This window comes from Puntigrus tetrazona, chromosome 22 (assembly GCF_018831695.1).
Source record: "Puntigrus tetrazona isolate hp1 chromosome 22, ASM1883169v1, whole genome shotgun sequence".
Classification (NCBI taxonomy): Eukaryota; Metazoa; Chordata; class Actinopteri; order Cypriniformes; family Cyprinidae; genus Puntigrus; species Puntigrus tetrazona.
The window spans coordinates 2552978-2569443 of record NC_056720.1 but is presented as its reverse complement, the minus strand read 5'-3'; the positions used below and the strand labels follow the sequence as shown (position 1 = coordinate 2569443).

The 16466-nt window shown below is 37.3% G+C and overlaps 1 long non-coding RNA gene across 1 annotated transcript in view; it reads left to right on the top strand.

Moving 5' to 3' along the window:
• Positions 1 to 6220: 6220 nt before the first annotated feature.
• The window catches only part of LOC122327855, a 36130-nt gene continuing 25884 nt past the window's right edge, over positions 6221 to 16466 (top strand). The window contains exons 1-2 of the long non-coding RNA XR_006247728.1: positions 6221 to 7174; positions 8767 to 9121. This is a non-coding gene — a long non-coding RNA (uncharacterized LOC122327855). The remainder of the gene's footprint in view (positions 7175 to 8766; positions 9122 to 16466) is intronic.

Here is a 16466-nt window from a genome sequence, read left to right as displayed (position 1 = left end):
GTGTGACATTTTCACTTGAACTTTTAAGTTGCTTCCTTAAAAACTTTCGTCTGTGCAACAGGTGAAACGCACTCTTCTGGAAATCTTTTCAGACTAACATTTTTAGGTCAACTTATGTAAATGTCAGGTTCCCAAAGTCAACATGATCCTTACATAACCCATAACTTATTCCATAATATACATTTTTGTGTGACATACAGTATATAAAAACATACTTGTTATATGTTATTGGCATATTTTGTTATACTTTTATATTGTACTGTAAACTATATATTTTTAAATAAAATAAATTATATATATATATATATATATATATATATATATATATGATATAATACTATAATACTAAAACACACACACATACACACACATACATATATATATATATATATATATATATATATATATATATATATATATATATATGGTGCAAGATATAAAAATAATGACTAAATAAATGCACACAATAATGAAAAAAATACTACAATGTAAATCATGCAAAAATGATTGAGAAAATATACATCATATGTTTAATTTAATATAATTTAATTGTAGTATTTAACAAATTTATGAAATGAGTCTGTTCAGATTTCACGTTTGTTTTACTAAACTCGCGCTCGTTATCTCTCGGCCTCGACGTGAGGACGCACGTAAACAAATCCTCGCGCGCCCAGGGCTCTTTTAGGCCCCATAAAAATGCTAATTACGCAATCCCAGAATGCATCAAGCGTCGGCGAGTCGATAAATCCGTCCGTTTCGGGGGTCCTGTCCGCTGGTCAGATTTACGAGGTCCCTTATCCCTCCTGTAGAAAATTGGGGAAATCAATCGGCCGGAATCCGTTCCTGTCAGGACGAAACACTCGTGTGAGATTGGACCCTCTGGACCCGGGCTCTTTATTGCGTGGTTTTACGCGACGGATCGTATCGTAATCGCCGTCTCCCGAGGCTTTTATGTAACTGAGCAAGTTTGTAAGTGACTGTAATGTTCTCGTGCAGGGGTTGATGGGCCGTCGAAGAACGGATCCGTGTCTGAACTCTACACCCAGCCTCGTTCGTTCTCGTTCTCGTTCTCGTTCACGACTCCCGCTTCCGGTCCCGTCACTGCTGGGGTTTTATTAAGTAGCTGAGAGTATGATATGCATCATTTTTAGGATGAAAATTTAATGCGTCTAGTTAATGATAAATCTATTATTGTAGCTTAATTAAAAAATGCATAGTTATGTGCGAAGGAACTTCGTGTGAAGACATTTAAGATTTGTGTATTAATAATCATGCATGTTAAAATCGCATGCATATATTGATATTCAAGTTGGTGAATATGCATTTTTGCAGCTTTTACGTGAAATGGCAAATTATTATGCATATAACTACTATATATATTTACTACTATATATACATATATATATATCAGATATATACTATATATATATAATATATATATATATATATATATATATATATATATACTATATATACACTATATATATATATATATATATATATATATATATATATATATATATATATATATGCTATATACACTATATATATATATACTATATATATACTATATATATATATATATATATATATATATATATATATATATATATATATATATATACTACTATATGTACACTATATATATATATACTATATATATATATATATATATATATATATATATATACACATATATACTATATACACTATATATATACTATATATACACTATATATCAGACACTATATATATATATATATATATATATATATATATATATATATATATATATATATATATGACACATGCACTATAATATATACTTTTTCCCCAAAATGAGACTTTTGATGACTATATATCTTCAGGTCTAATACATATAAAATACATAAGAATTTTATATGAATATATAGTAAATGTAAATATTTCGTTTTTAAATTTTTTTTTAAATATTATTCCAAATGAATAACAATTCTATAATGGTTCTATAACAAATTATATCATAATTGCACACAATTATGCTAAATATAACATAAATCAAATCTTCAGGTCCCACGCTTCACTACACTTTTTCGCCTCGACGGATCTTCGTGTTCGTGAGGGATTTTCTCTGGCTATAATTCATCGAAAGTCATCTATTCAAAGTCAACATGAAACCATTTAAACAGTGTTTTCCATTAAATTGGTCTTTAACAAACAGCTCGGTGGCTATTATCATTATGGTGAGCAATGCGGGCCTGTGAACGTGGCCCCGATATCCTCATTAGAGCAGGTATTTCTGGATGTTCGGCCCTGCTGAGAGACGCCGGGCTCAGGAACATTCGGCTCCACGGGACACGCTAATAAAATCCAGCTGGAGAAGCTTTAATGGAAGCCAAACCTATTCTGCCGTCTAACCGGAGACGAGACGTTGTAGGAGAGAACAGAAAGTCACCGCTTCGGGCTCGAGCTGCTGCTTTTACGCTGCTGTCTTCTGTCTGCGGCCAACCCTGATGAATAGAGAGCAATACAGCTTTCTAATTTTGCATGAAAATAAATACAAAAATAATATAAAAACACAATTCCACTTATAAGAATAATATACGATTTGAATAAAAATAATATTCGTGAAAATAAATATAGTATGGTAATCTAACATAGTAATTAATTATATACAAAACAATTACAAACAAAAATAATAAATTGATCATCTTAATTATACATAATGAATAATAATAATATAAATAATTAAATAAATATAATAAAATAAAATCCTAAATATAGTAAAATATAATAAATAGAATTTAATTAAACTTGGTAGCGAACATTTTGATGATGATAATAATAATAAAACAAATAATAATTATTAATTATCATACAAATAAAAATAACATAAAGTTAAAATAATCTAATAAAATATGCAGAAATATAATTTAATAATAATGTACAAATTATAATGCAATTTAAATGAAATTGGTAATAGTTCTAATGAAAAAATATAGTTGTACTAAAAGAACAATTAAACAAATGAAAATAATACAACGTTTTAATCGTTAACGTTTGGTTGGTTATAATGGGAATGATTTAGCGCTGACTAAGTTTACGATTGCGATCCTCATGATGGTGGGTTTCCGCCGCAGGTCTGGGCTGTTTTCTGAATATTTCAGCGTGTTTTTAAGCCGTCTCTTCCTCCATTAGCAGGAAGAGGCGCTCGGGCCGGTCACAGTTCATCCTGCCTCCTCATTAAGACGTCGGATGTATTCCTGAAGATCGCTCTCTCCGTATTTCCCATCATGCTCGGCTTCCATTCACATTCCCTTCATATATACTGATTCTCAGAGTCAAGAATGAAGCTTTCTTCAAAATGTATCCTGTAAGTTAACATAGTTAACGCTTCTCAGCAGCAATCAGTGAAGTCTGTGAAAACGTTTTCCCAACGTTTGTGCAACGTTTACGTACCTTTTCAGATCATTTCTTGTTTGTTAAGACAGTCCTTTAGACAGAAGCTGGATAACAAGCAGTGAACTCATCCAGATGTGCAGCTTCTTTCACTTCCAGGCTCTCAAGAGTCAGGAATCTTTGCGAACGTTTCCCCAACGTTTACAAGCCTCATTTTCAGAAGGTTTCTTGTTAGTTAACAGTTCTTTCAGGCAGGAACTACTAAAATAAACTATCCAGATGTAAATAACGTAACAACTCTTCAACCTGATGTGTAGCTTTCTTCACTTCCGGTCTCTCAAGAGTCATTGAAACATGCAGAAATGTTTTTATGACATTTAGACAACGTTTTCAGAACATTTCCTGCTCACTTTTAATAATAGTCATCATAAAAATGTGAGAAAATAACATTTGCGCAACCTTTACGTACATTTTCAGATTGTTTCCTGTTTTATGACACTGTTCTTTGGGCCAAATCCTCATAAGAAACACTGAACTCATTCAGAAGAGCAGCTTTCTTCACTTTCAGACTCTCGAGTGGCACGAATGAAGCGTAATAACTTTTCCCTAATGTTTACGCAATTTTTACGTACATTTTCAGATTGTTTCCTGTTAGTCGACACTTTTCTTCGGGCAAAAGCCTCATAAGAAACACTGAGCTCATCCATATCTTCTCTCAAGAGCCACGAAGGAAACCGTTTTCCTTATGTTTACACGTTGACATAAATTTTTAAAAAAGCGTTCCCTGTTAGTAGACGCTTTCCTTTGAGCAGAAACCGTCCAGACACGCAGCTTTCTTCACGTCCAGGCTCTCAGACGCGGCGTTCTCTTCCTCCGTCGCTGTAATCTCTCAAATCTCCCTCGTGAGAGCGAGGCGTCCCGCGGCTGCCGTGTGAAAAGCCTGCGCTCGGCGGCTCGGTTTAGCTCTATGTCTGAAAGCGTCGGTGCTCCAGGGTCGTCTAGTTCCAGTGTGAAGTGGCAGGACGCCCCATCCGGGTCCCACAGGTGTGTTTTTTTCATGCGTTGAAGTGATTTCTCTCTCTTTCTCTCTCTTGTGAAGTGCAGACAGGGGACGCCCACTCCAAAAGCCTTTTAATGCGTGTCGCCGGCCCTCGGGGACAGCGGCTCTCACAGACCTGTCCATCTGACAGACATATCAGTCCAGCCTGGCAGAGCGACGCAGTCGGGAGTGCCAGGAAAACGAAGAGGAGGATGACGAGGAAGTGCTCCTGCCAAATAAAAGCTTTTGCTTCACTGCTTTTATATTATGACATGTTGTTCGGGTAGGTGGTTTGGCACTGAACAACGGCGACAACTAAACAATGGCCTCTTCAGCGCCTGCCGAGATTCGGAGCTTAATTGGGCGTTTGTATATGCGAACAATCTCGCTTATAGGCAGAAAAGACACGGAAGTTGTGTTCACGTTTGTACACAATCGTGCTTGTCGAGGCAATAAAGCAACAAAATAGGGTTTTATTTTTAAATCATAAAGCACTTTTGGTTCATTTAACCATTGCGTGAGTTTTGCCGTGATGAATCAAACCATTTTTACCACCAATTACCATAAATTCAATGCTAGTGTGTTACAGTTCGAAATTAGCATTAGAAAACAAGCGAAGTCAAAAAGCGAAGAATGCCTTTGACCCTTTAGTCCTGTTTTTAATAATAACAAATCTTTGGTTTTATTTAAAATGATTAAACCTCTGCTTGCGTTGTTTTTATTTGACTTTTAATGACATTTGTTGAGTGTTGCGTTAACTTAGTTAAGCTAACATGCTAGCATGTGAAATTCAGACCACGGTTTATTTAAAGTAATTCTACGTAGCTTTTCACTTCTACAATTTATAGTTAATTCATGTATTGATTTATTTGCATTAGCTTGGCTAACCTGGAGTTAGTTTTATTGTAATTATTAGGATGCAAAATTTGAAAATGGCGCGAATGAGGAGATCCAAAGCGTCGCTAGATATTTCGATACTTAATATTTAATTCATTTCTGTTTTCTACACTGAATCCATCTCAGATGTCTCAACTCTCCTACACTCGCACGTACGACTCAAAAGGCCTTGGCACATCATTCACTATAACTCAATGAAGGCTTGAATTTTTAAAGGCCCTCATTCCACCTCGGGCAGGACGGCGGTGCTGTTTGTCTGAGATGCATTATGCCGCTCGCTTTGTATTCTTCACAGGGTGTCATTTTGGCCCGATACTGCCTAAACGTGCTTCTAAATCTAACCAAAGATCTTTTACATGATATCAGAGGTTGATTTGTGATTAGATGTTAAGACTGAAGGTCAAAATTACCCTTGAGAGCGTCTCGAAGGTAACGCTTCTCTTTCAGATTACGTCATTATTCGCTGTAACCTTTATTAAATATTAAATCAACGTTAACCGGCATTAAATTACTGCATTAACTAAACTAGTAAATTACAGCGCTTATTAGGCAATGCTAACTGAAAAGTCCTCTCAGAGGCAGATGAATATCAAAAAGATTTCAATTACAACTTTTTTGTTTGAATAACCTTCAACGACAAATTGTTCATAATGAACAAGAACACACATTAGGGCAAAAAATGTGCACCACAACCTTTTTTTTTTACATTTTCAAACTCCGCGATGCCAGACGAAAAAGAAGGAGACAGCAAGTGCTACATTTTGACAATTGTTCACGTCGACAATTATTTTTTTCCCTTGAAATTGATGAATTGTGCGCAGGAAGACAAGAACGAGAATTTAATTAGAGTAAAAAAAGAAATTTGATTCCACTTAAAAGTATTAAATTGACGTTTTGTAACTTTTATAGCGCTGTTTTGTGTTAGCATGTTAGCATGCAAAATTCATGAGAACGTTTCGCCAAAACAAAGTTGTTTTTTTGCAAAACATTGCTGGATTTTCCATAAAATTTGAACATTAGAACTATTCTCACATAATGTTGCGTTAACTCAACGCTAAAATATTAACATGTACACATGACTTTCGACTCGCGTTGTTATGTTAACTTCAAGCTAGCTTGATAGCGAAATAGTAAAATTTTGACGTTACGATTTTTGACGCATATTGTTAACTTCTAAAGTGTTTGCATGCAAAATTTGGACAACCAGGAAACCTGTGCACTACAAACTTTTTCACATGTCGTCGATAAAAAAGATTATTTCTACAAATGTTGCTATTAATACAAACTCTTTTTGTTGGAATAAACATGCTACGCTGTATTGTGCGCAACATTATAAGTAGGGACAGTTTTGATTTTATGTTGACAAAGGTGCTAAAACTTCACCTTCTTACTTACTTTAAGTCATAATACTGTACAAAATTTGTGATTCAACATACAGACGTGTCGCTTTGTCAGCGCTAGGAAGTGGGATTATTTCCTCTCTCTCTTCCTGTCTCTCCTTGATTTTCTGCCGCTCTCTTTCGACGTCTCGCTCGCTCTTTGTACTCGTCGAGAGCCGAAGATCAAAGACTAGCGCCGTGAAGCTCCCAGGCCTAAATTAGATTCATGCTTCCTTGAAAGAACAGAGAAATTGGTAGGATGAAAACTGAAGGTCAATGTCAGCTCGCTCTCAACAAAATGCCGCCTCCACGCGAGCGGGATTAGGTCTCGACGCCGGGGCTCCGGAGAGCAGGGGAACGAGGAGCGAGCGGAGAACGGGCATCAGGTGGAGAGGGGCTCTTATCATCCGCAGCCACATCTGAACTGGTTCCACCTCAGAAACGTGCTTGAAGACACATATTAGACACGGCAGAACAGCAAGTAAGAGCTCAGGGCGCTATTATAGATTAAAGACATCAATATGGTACGTCAATAAAATATTTACAGAGGCTTGTTATCCGTGTTTTTCTTTTGCAAACATGCCTTTAAATTCCTAGCAATTTTTTTGTTATTCAACAAGCTACATTTCAACCACGTAGCAAAGCTGTTGAATGCATTAGCATTGCCACTGTGACTTCTGAACCATTTTTTCAAAAGGTTGTAATTATTACTTCAACCCTTGGATATCATTTACTGTACAAATGGGCAAATATTAAATGCTATTCATGCTAACCATAAATTATCGTCGCATTCCTCAAACAGATTGCCGATGACATTGAGCGTCAGCAGTCTCAATGTGTTTTTTTAGCATGGACATCAAAGTAATTAAAAAGAATAAGTGGTGGCCAATAAGCAGGAAAGCATGTAATTACGAGATGTCTGGGTGGCACTAGCTTTAGCGCTTTAGCCTGTGACCTGTGATGGCTCAACAGACGAATTAATTAACGAGCGTGGTCCTCTGCATTTCATTACAGGAGCTTCTCAACCCATCATTTCATTCTGCTATTCATTTCTAAGATTCGTCTCACTACAGCTGAGCTCTTCATTTTGGCTAATGCTAATCGTGTGGCTTGTTGTCTTTGTGCGTTGTCTTTAAAGTTACTGTCTAGTTGAAGATTACCTGTCAAATGTAGCTTAACAAAACTGTTTATTTGGGAGTTAATGTTAGAACAACTTTAATTAGCAATAAATCAGCTACAAGCTAACTTAATGTAGTCAAGATAGCTTTTTAGACTTGGTTTGACTAGTGAAACAACTAAAAAAACGCTCAGCTAGCAACCTGCTAGGTTGGAAAACACCCTTTGAGTTAGTTTTGCTAATGCTAATCATACAGTAATATTAATGTTTCTATAAGTTTGAAGAAGTCAAACCCTGTCAAATAATAAAGCTGACAAAACTAAGCTAATCCTGAATAAAGATTTTAGACATTTACCATTAAATCAAGTTACGCTTTGGACTGCAGTCGTGCATCAAGCTTTTGTGAATCTTTCTCCTTCCCAGCACTTCCTTCGACTCTCTCACGTAATTAAATCCGGGCAGAACTGTGGAGAAGCAGAACTTTATGTAAAACCTGCAGATGGTCAGTTTTTCAGAGCGCTTCCTCCAGACAGTCACAGTAAAAGCACAGTATTTCGCCCTCACACTGACACTGCAGCACCGCTAGCATACCAACATCACAGTTCAGACGCAAATGACACACTCGATTTCGCGAAGCCAACTTCCTCACACCTTGGCTAGTGCACTGCATGCTTCATCAGTCTGGCTCGCGTTGCTGTAAGCATTATCGGCTAACCAACATGGCACAGTATAACTATTAACGCTAAGCAAATCAGTTAGCTTAGTCGATTTGACAATACCTTTAGGATATAGGGAAATGAGAAGCTTCCTCCCACATTTGCTAGCTTAGTGTTAGCATTAAAGCTAACCTACACAGTTTAACAATATTATAAATCAGTAACAGCAGCTTAGTTCTCATTAGCTTAGTTTGTTTTACTTAACTAACTGGATTTTCCTGCGTGTTTTACTGTCTGCAGTAGCTGATGGGTAACACCACACAACGCTGAACTGAACATTCGCTCGTTTGGCGGATGCTCTTACCCTGCATCTGTGGTACGTGTTTCCAGCTGCATCTCGCCCATCTCTGGTTGCTCGGGACTCTGCAGCGCTAGCTCCGGGACGACGATGGCTGTCCGCCAGCAGGAGACTGCAGGGGATCTTGGCTGGCAGAGCTGCTTGTAATCGCCGCTGATGGGCCCTTATTAGCCATGCTTGTCTGCGGACGTCACCCGGGAGACCGTGTGGAAAGGGACAGGGACACATCTGCTTATCCGAACCACAATCATCTCACATGACTGCAGGCCAGTGGCAAACGCCAAACCCGCTGCCCAGGTAAATAACTAGCAGGGGTAATGTGGGTTTGGAGTTTGCATGTTCTGTATTAATTTATCACTCGGATGTTAGTTTTTAATCTGTTTTACTAAACTATATTGTACGTAAGGCTCTTTGGCTGGTTTTAGCTGGTCTCCCAGCCTGGTCTTAGCTGGTTTAAGCTGGTCAGCAGGGGTTCTGGACACATTTCCAGTCTGGAAAGACCAGCTAAAACCGACCTAGCCAGTCTGGGAGACCAGTTAAAACTAGCCAAGACCAGCCAACCAGATGTTACTGTATGCTTTGTTAATTTTGAGCAATACTGTTTTTGTGAGCCAGTAAAACCATAATGGACATAATTGAGTCTTTACATTATATTCTATTTACGTATATATATATATTATATATATATATATATATATATATATATAATTTATATAGACCTGTGGAAAAGCAAGCATATGCGAAAAGCACCTCAGCTTGAAGAAACAATACGATCAGACAGTAGATGTTGAGACGTTAGCATTACATGGAAAGCTTTGTAGTCTCTGACGTCGTGTGGGAAACAGATGGCAAGTACAGGTTCAATCCGCCGGGAACAATCTCGCCGACTCGCCGTGTTGCGCTTTTCACCAGAGAGGCATTTCGAAGAAACATTAGCCATAATTAAGTTTACAAATATTTGTTTTCACGCAGCCCGAAGTTACGTAACATGCAATATAATCAAATAGCATTCGGAAGCCCATAATTTAGAGCAATTTAACCCAAACTCGTTACACGGAAGCCCAGAAAAGAGCTTAAATTTCATGCAAGCTGTCACGCCGGCCTTTTTTCTTCTCGTCGAGCATTTCCCATGCCTCTGAAAAGTGCCATTCTGATTGTCAGAGCAATTATGTTGCTTATGATTGGGGTAGCGATTACACAGCCTTCATTTGGCGTGATGATTCTTGTCGCTGGATTCTCCGAGTAATTATGCCAGTGTGCCCAGGTACGGAAGACAGCAACGACGTATTACAACGTTTATTTAATCTACCCCCCCCTTCCATCTCCAAAGCATTATTTGAGATGTTGAAATGCTCCTCTCAGATAATGCAGGTGCTGAACTAACCATGATTACGACAATTATCTGTAATTACCCAACTTGCGCAGGCAAGAAAGTTTCACAGATGCATTCAGGAAAGTTTCGAAACGCGGCAATGATTGTAATAATTGGCAACTGAAAGTCCTTCATCCTTCAGTCCCAGAGCGATCGGGGGTGAAGAGGTGACGCTAAGCTTTAACGCCTGGGTTTTTATTCTCACATACGTTTTTCTTTGAACTCCACAGTTTCTTCATCAGATTTGGAAAAACTTGCTCTGCTGTGAACGGGTGCCGTCAGAATGAGAGTCAGATCAACTGATACAAACATTTCAGCAGTCCGTACCAGTCCTGTCCTTCAGTTGAGAAGACCAAAAATATTAAACAAATCCAGCATTGAAATGTTTTAATAGGAGTCCTTAATCCATAATGACGTTTCCTCCAGAAATGATCCTGGCCTGAATCAGGAGAGAAATCTGCACTGATGAAGCAACGTTTATCTCAATCAGCTATAAATAAATAAGTGGGAGAGACAACAGGAGATGAGCTGTTAGTATGAATTATGGACTAATTATGGCGTTAAAAGCGTCTGAATGATGGACAAGAGCTCCTAACTGATTTTCTGCTTGAAATTAGCTTTTTGATTTTTGCGAGTATTAAAATCCATATATATTTTGAATATATTTTTAGTATTTAGTACCAGTTTAGGTTGTCGTTATTTATATATATATATATATATATATATATATATATATATATGTCTTTATTTGATATGTCTTTATTTATTAACAAACTAGATAGTTTTATATTTTATTTTAAATCTGATGTATGAAGCCTATTTCCACCAATCAAATTCTTTTTAATCTCAGAATTGTGAAATTCTGAAAACATATTTGTCTTTCCCCCATCAGAATTGGACTTCATAACAATTATGAGATTATGTCTGACAATTATGCCTACAAAAAAAAGTCAAAAGGCAATTACCCTTTTTAATTATTAATTCATCATTCAGTGGCAGAACTGAACTTACAAACCAACCAAAAAACTGTATTTATGATAATCTTAATGCATATCATTTAATTTAATCTTAATCGTATATCTGATTAAAATTTGCTAGTGTTATCAGTATAGTTTCCTGTTTAGTATCAGTTTCAGTAGCGACGACGACCTTTCAGAACTATTATTAATATTACTCAATTGCTTCTTTAGACCATGTTGCAGAGTAAATAACGTTTAGCGTGCCGTGGCGCCTTCAGTAGGGATAATGTCCCAAATCCAGCTCGATTCCCAATTCCCGAAACGAAGTCCTCCGGAGCTGATTCAGACTGCGCACGTGACGGCGGTTGAAGAACGAGAGCGATCGGGATGTCAGAGTGACCATTACTCTGATGTGTTGAGGTCCTTCTGACGAGCCCTGCCGAACCGTCTTCACCGCGCCGCTCTGTTCGGAGCGAGCTGCCGTGACCAATGTATTTCCCACCGCCGTTTGTCACCCTCGTTTCTCTGGCCGGCTCGGGTTAAGTGCAATTTATATCGGCCGAAGAGCTTTGGGGTTGTAACAGCGAAGGCCGCGCTAACGGCGTGATTCGAAAACGAGCGGAAATGCTCAACTTTGCTACGTAAACGAACGCACAAAGGCGGGATATTTTCCCCTTCGGATTCGCAATCACGCTTATCGTTCAAGCTGGAATCGATGCTCGAATCGCCTGGATTGCACGTTCTCGAACAGCTCTACTGTATTCGCTCCGCTCATAAAAGAAAAGATGACTGCAGACAAACCGCTCTGTCATCCTTTCACTGGAAGCAAACCAACACTTTTGATGTTGAACTATTGGCAGCCACAGCGATTTGGTTTGTTTAAGTTTCTCGGCTTCACAGGCTTTCTTGAAATCCTGAGAGTTTGAGACGTTGAAACTTTCAGAGGTGAGTGAGTCACAATGAAAAAGCGCTGAACAAGTGATGGCTTTTCAAATGCGTTTTTTTTTAAATATTCCATTTTGCTGCGGCACCGCTGCAGTTCAACGTTAAATCAAGCGTTTGAGTCGGAACATCTACAAAACGATCATCAAATACGTGATAAAGAACGTAAAGAAACAGTGGTGCTACTGAGTAGCTTCAAAACTTTCAGTTAATTACGTTTTTTAATGATCTCCAAAACAGTTTATAAAATTTTTACTGTAAAGTTTTACGGTAACAGAATTTTTAAAAGATTTTGGTCGAACTTTGGAACTTTGGAACATTTTACATTTATAACAATTATAAATGTTACAAGCATTTTTTATGAAACATTTTAGAAAACATTGGAGCCATTTTTAACAGGAGAACAATTTACAAACCTTACTATATTATACTATATTGAATATATATATATTCAATATACTGTTTCAATATTCAACTGTTTCAATAATGCAACAATACTTAAACTGCTTTCAAAATCTGTAGCTTTATCAAAAACAAAAAAATGGTTACGTTGAAACCAATAGCACATATGCAGTTAAAATGTTTAAAAATTAAATTAAATTGACATGGTTTTAAAACTTTTTTTAATCAATAATGTCCATTTATATATTTAAAACATGTTGGAGAACGTATTCATGTAATAATATAATAACCAGTTTTAGTAAATAACTAACTAAAAGCTAAGCTTTTCAGAAAACTTTTATATTTACGCTTTATATAACTTTTTTTTAAAAAAAAGATGCTAGTCTAGTGAATGTTTTGTCGTGGTTATCAGTATATTTCAGAGGTAGAAAACAGATATAAGTGCATCAATAGGTTGGTATATTAACATTATATCAGTTACGTTAATTAACTGTAAATTTAACTTAAAACCGTAAAACCAAAAATGTTGTTACCGTATTTAAATTTTTTTTTTACTTTTTTTAATCGATCATGACCTTTTTATTTATTTTGAGTGATTTTTAAACATGCTGGAGAACATATTCATATAATGATATATAATCATACCATTTTTAATGAATAACTAACTAAAAGCTAAGCTTTTCAGAAAACGTTTATACATACGCTTTACATAACTTTTTTTAAAAGAGATGTTAGCCTAATGAATGTTTTGTGAGTTTTGCTCCAACTTTTAAAAACAAAAATCACACTGTCCATCTCTGAGTCATCGTACGCTGAAACTACAAACTAGTTTGCACACGATACGCGACCATAAGCTATTATGGTCGCGTGGCTTCGGTGTGCAACTTTTTTACTAGTTTGTAGTTTTCGCGTTACGATTATCTCGCAGCTTGGCGAGTTTCAAAACGGCTTCGGCAGCACAGCTTTGTTTCCAGAAATGGGGCCCGTTGTCGCTAACGGCAATCTCCTGTTGGCGTTCGACGGAAAGCGAACGGGATGCCTCTGCTTATAAGCACCTGGATAGATGACAAACCGAGAGGAAAACACGACGCGATGGGGGAGGTGTGGGCTCGCATTAATCCACTGAAAGGCTTTTAGCGGTATTGCTTTCCAACGGTGCGCCGGTGCTGAGTACACCACCCCCATAATTCCATTCCAGCAGTAATTTAATTTAGTGCGAGAGCTTTTCATTTTGTGAATGAATCTACCCTCCACTCCACTCGGCTGCTTTCTACCATCCCGCTACAGCTTTCGCTCTCCGCGGCGCTCATTAAGCAAACTCATTTGATAGTTTCGGCAAGTGTGACGGAGCGCCGCCAATGAAGCCTCCTCCCTCCTGCGCGCCATCAACGGAGGGTCTCTTCGGAGAATTACGCTGAGTCATTGAGCTATTTGGGTAATGCATCGGCATCTCCGTCGTAAGGACAGGCTCTTCCCGTCTTGATTTACGCCGCCATTATTTAACTGGGCCGTACGCGTCTTTTATGCATATTAAGAGATCTGGAGCGAGGAGACGTTTGGGAGTAACGATGGCTGGTCTTTTTTTAGGCTGTAATCCATGAAAAGGAGTTCCCTGTAGCCTCGCTCGCCACGAAAGATAGCGTTGCTAACAAGAAAGCACCACGGTAATCAGTTTTGGGGGGCGTTTAACTAAAACTAGCAGGTAGTTGTATGAATTGAATTATAACTGATTAATGGTAGCTTGAGTTGGCTTCGGTTACTTTCATGAAACCGACTTTTTTTATCTACAATAACATGAGCAAAATGTGCAAGTCAGAATATCTAAAAGCTTTGGCCAGCAGTTTTTTTTTTTTGTTTTTTTGCTGATTGCATTTGCAGTAACACAACAGCACGCGCACTTAAAAAAAACAGGGTAGTTTTACATTTGCAGGATTTAAAAACTTCCCAGACTTTTTGCTCTAATAACCATCTTAAAGAAGAAGAAACAAAAACGCTTTATAAACAAGCAAAGTCTAACATGATTTATTTTTAAATTAGAATTGAATCATTATATATAATTTAATAGAAAATATATGGTTGATTAATCTATGTATATTATATACCATATATACTATATATTATATACAATATATACAACATATTTTATAAAATACTTGTAATATTACATAAATATTACAAAATTTTTAGTTTTTTTCTTTAAAAATTACAGTGTGTATATATATATATATATATATATATATATATATATATATATATATATATATAAGTAGTAGTAAGTATATATATATATATATATATATATATATATATATATATATATATATATATATATATATATATATAGATAGATATAGATATAGATATATAAATATATAGATATATATATATATATATATACATATATACATTTTCAATCAGAAATAGAAATGTTTGTTCTTTTTTTCCCTGGAACTATTTTAAACAAGGTAAAATTGACCATCATGCCCAGCTCTGGTGATGATTTTCTGAAAGCAAAGGCTCTAGAGAGCATTTGATTGCAGTCCATTTTATTCCAATCGTTCGCCAAAACAAACCATTTTCTTGATCGGGGATCAAAAATACACATCCGTGAAAATCTCACCGGTTGTTTTATACATCATATATTTTTGGACCGACAATACCTCTGTTCAGTCTCACATATCTACTTCAAACGCATCTATCCGGCCCAGAGGTGAGACTGCCCACAACATGGCAACCCGAGCATCTGAGCACATCAAAGCTCACGGATCAGTCGACCCACGGGCCGCTTTGACAGCGACGTCCCCGCAGCTTTGATTTCTCCTGATTCTGATGAAATAGCAAGAACCCGGCTCTGCGGGAACCCCAGGCTACTGGGGCGTACGCCATTACCAAAGAGCATCCGCAGGAGGAACAAACATCCCCAGTTCATGCTTGACCTACAGGCATAAAATACCCCATGCTACTGAATGTCCACGTATGTGCAGGTTCAAGCTAGTGTTGGGTTGCTAGACACGGTGCAACACCGAGAGCGTTTAGTCTACTGTAGCTTTAATATTACGTATTGAAGCTATCCAATTATTGTCTAAAAATGTTTTGTTGAAGGCTGTGAATTTGTAGCGGTTACCATTAGCATGCTAAAGCACAGCCCATCTGTGAAAAGTCCGTAAAAATGTCATACCAATGAAAGCAATTTTCCACGTTTTTGGTTTTCTGTGCATTTTTGTATCAAGTATTGTATTATTATCTTAGCAACATGCTAACTCTCTGCCATTCACGTTTTGTGTAACCAACTGCTCAGAGTTGCTGCCAAATCCCTCCTTCAGTTAGCATGCTCTCTACGTAGGTGGCTATAGACAGCAATACAGCTCACTAGGTTTTAGAACGCAACCACTGTGTCCAAAATTGATGCCTGGACACCAACTTTAGTAACAAACTCCCAATCCTGGCACGACACATCACCGATGGGGATTAATTTGGCGAGATGGTAGCGTCAACAGACGCTGAAGATAGTTAGTCGGTGACACTCCTGGTTGTTAGCAAGACAAGGGCCAGTATTACCTGGCATGTGACCTCGGGTGGCTGGAGATAAACCAGACCTGGCTTGGTCATTAGAGATTCACTGGGATGTTTGTGTCAATAGTTGGACAATGCGTTGCGCAATTATTTCCCAGACGGGGGCGAAATAAAATCTATTTTTTGGATGTTTATGAGGTGGAACATTTTTAGACACTTGGGCTAAAATTATATTTCCCTAGAAGGCTGGTATAACGATGTGGATACAAACAGAAGAGGGTGTTTTTACACTGCTTTGACGGGTAAGGTCTTGCATGTTAGATCAAATGTGATTTTTGGGAAGGTAATCGTAAATTACACACTATTATGCTAATTTGAGACGGATGTGTGTTTTCTCAGCTATTATCTTGACCGGTGTGAGGCCTGCCGGGTATTAGATCGCTACCAACGAGGT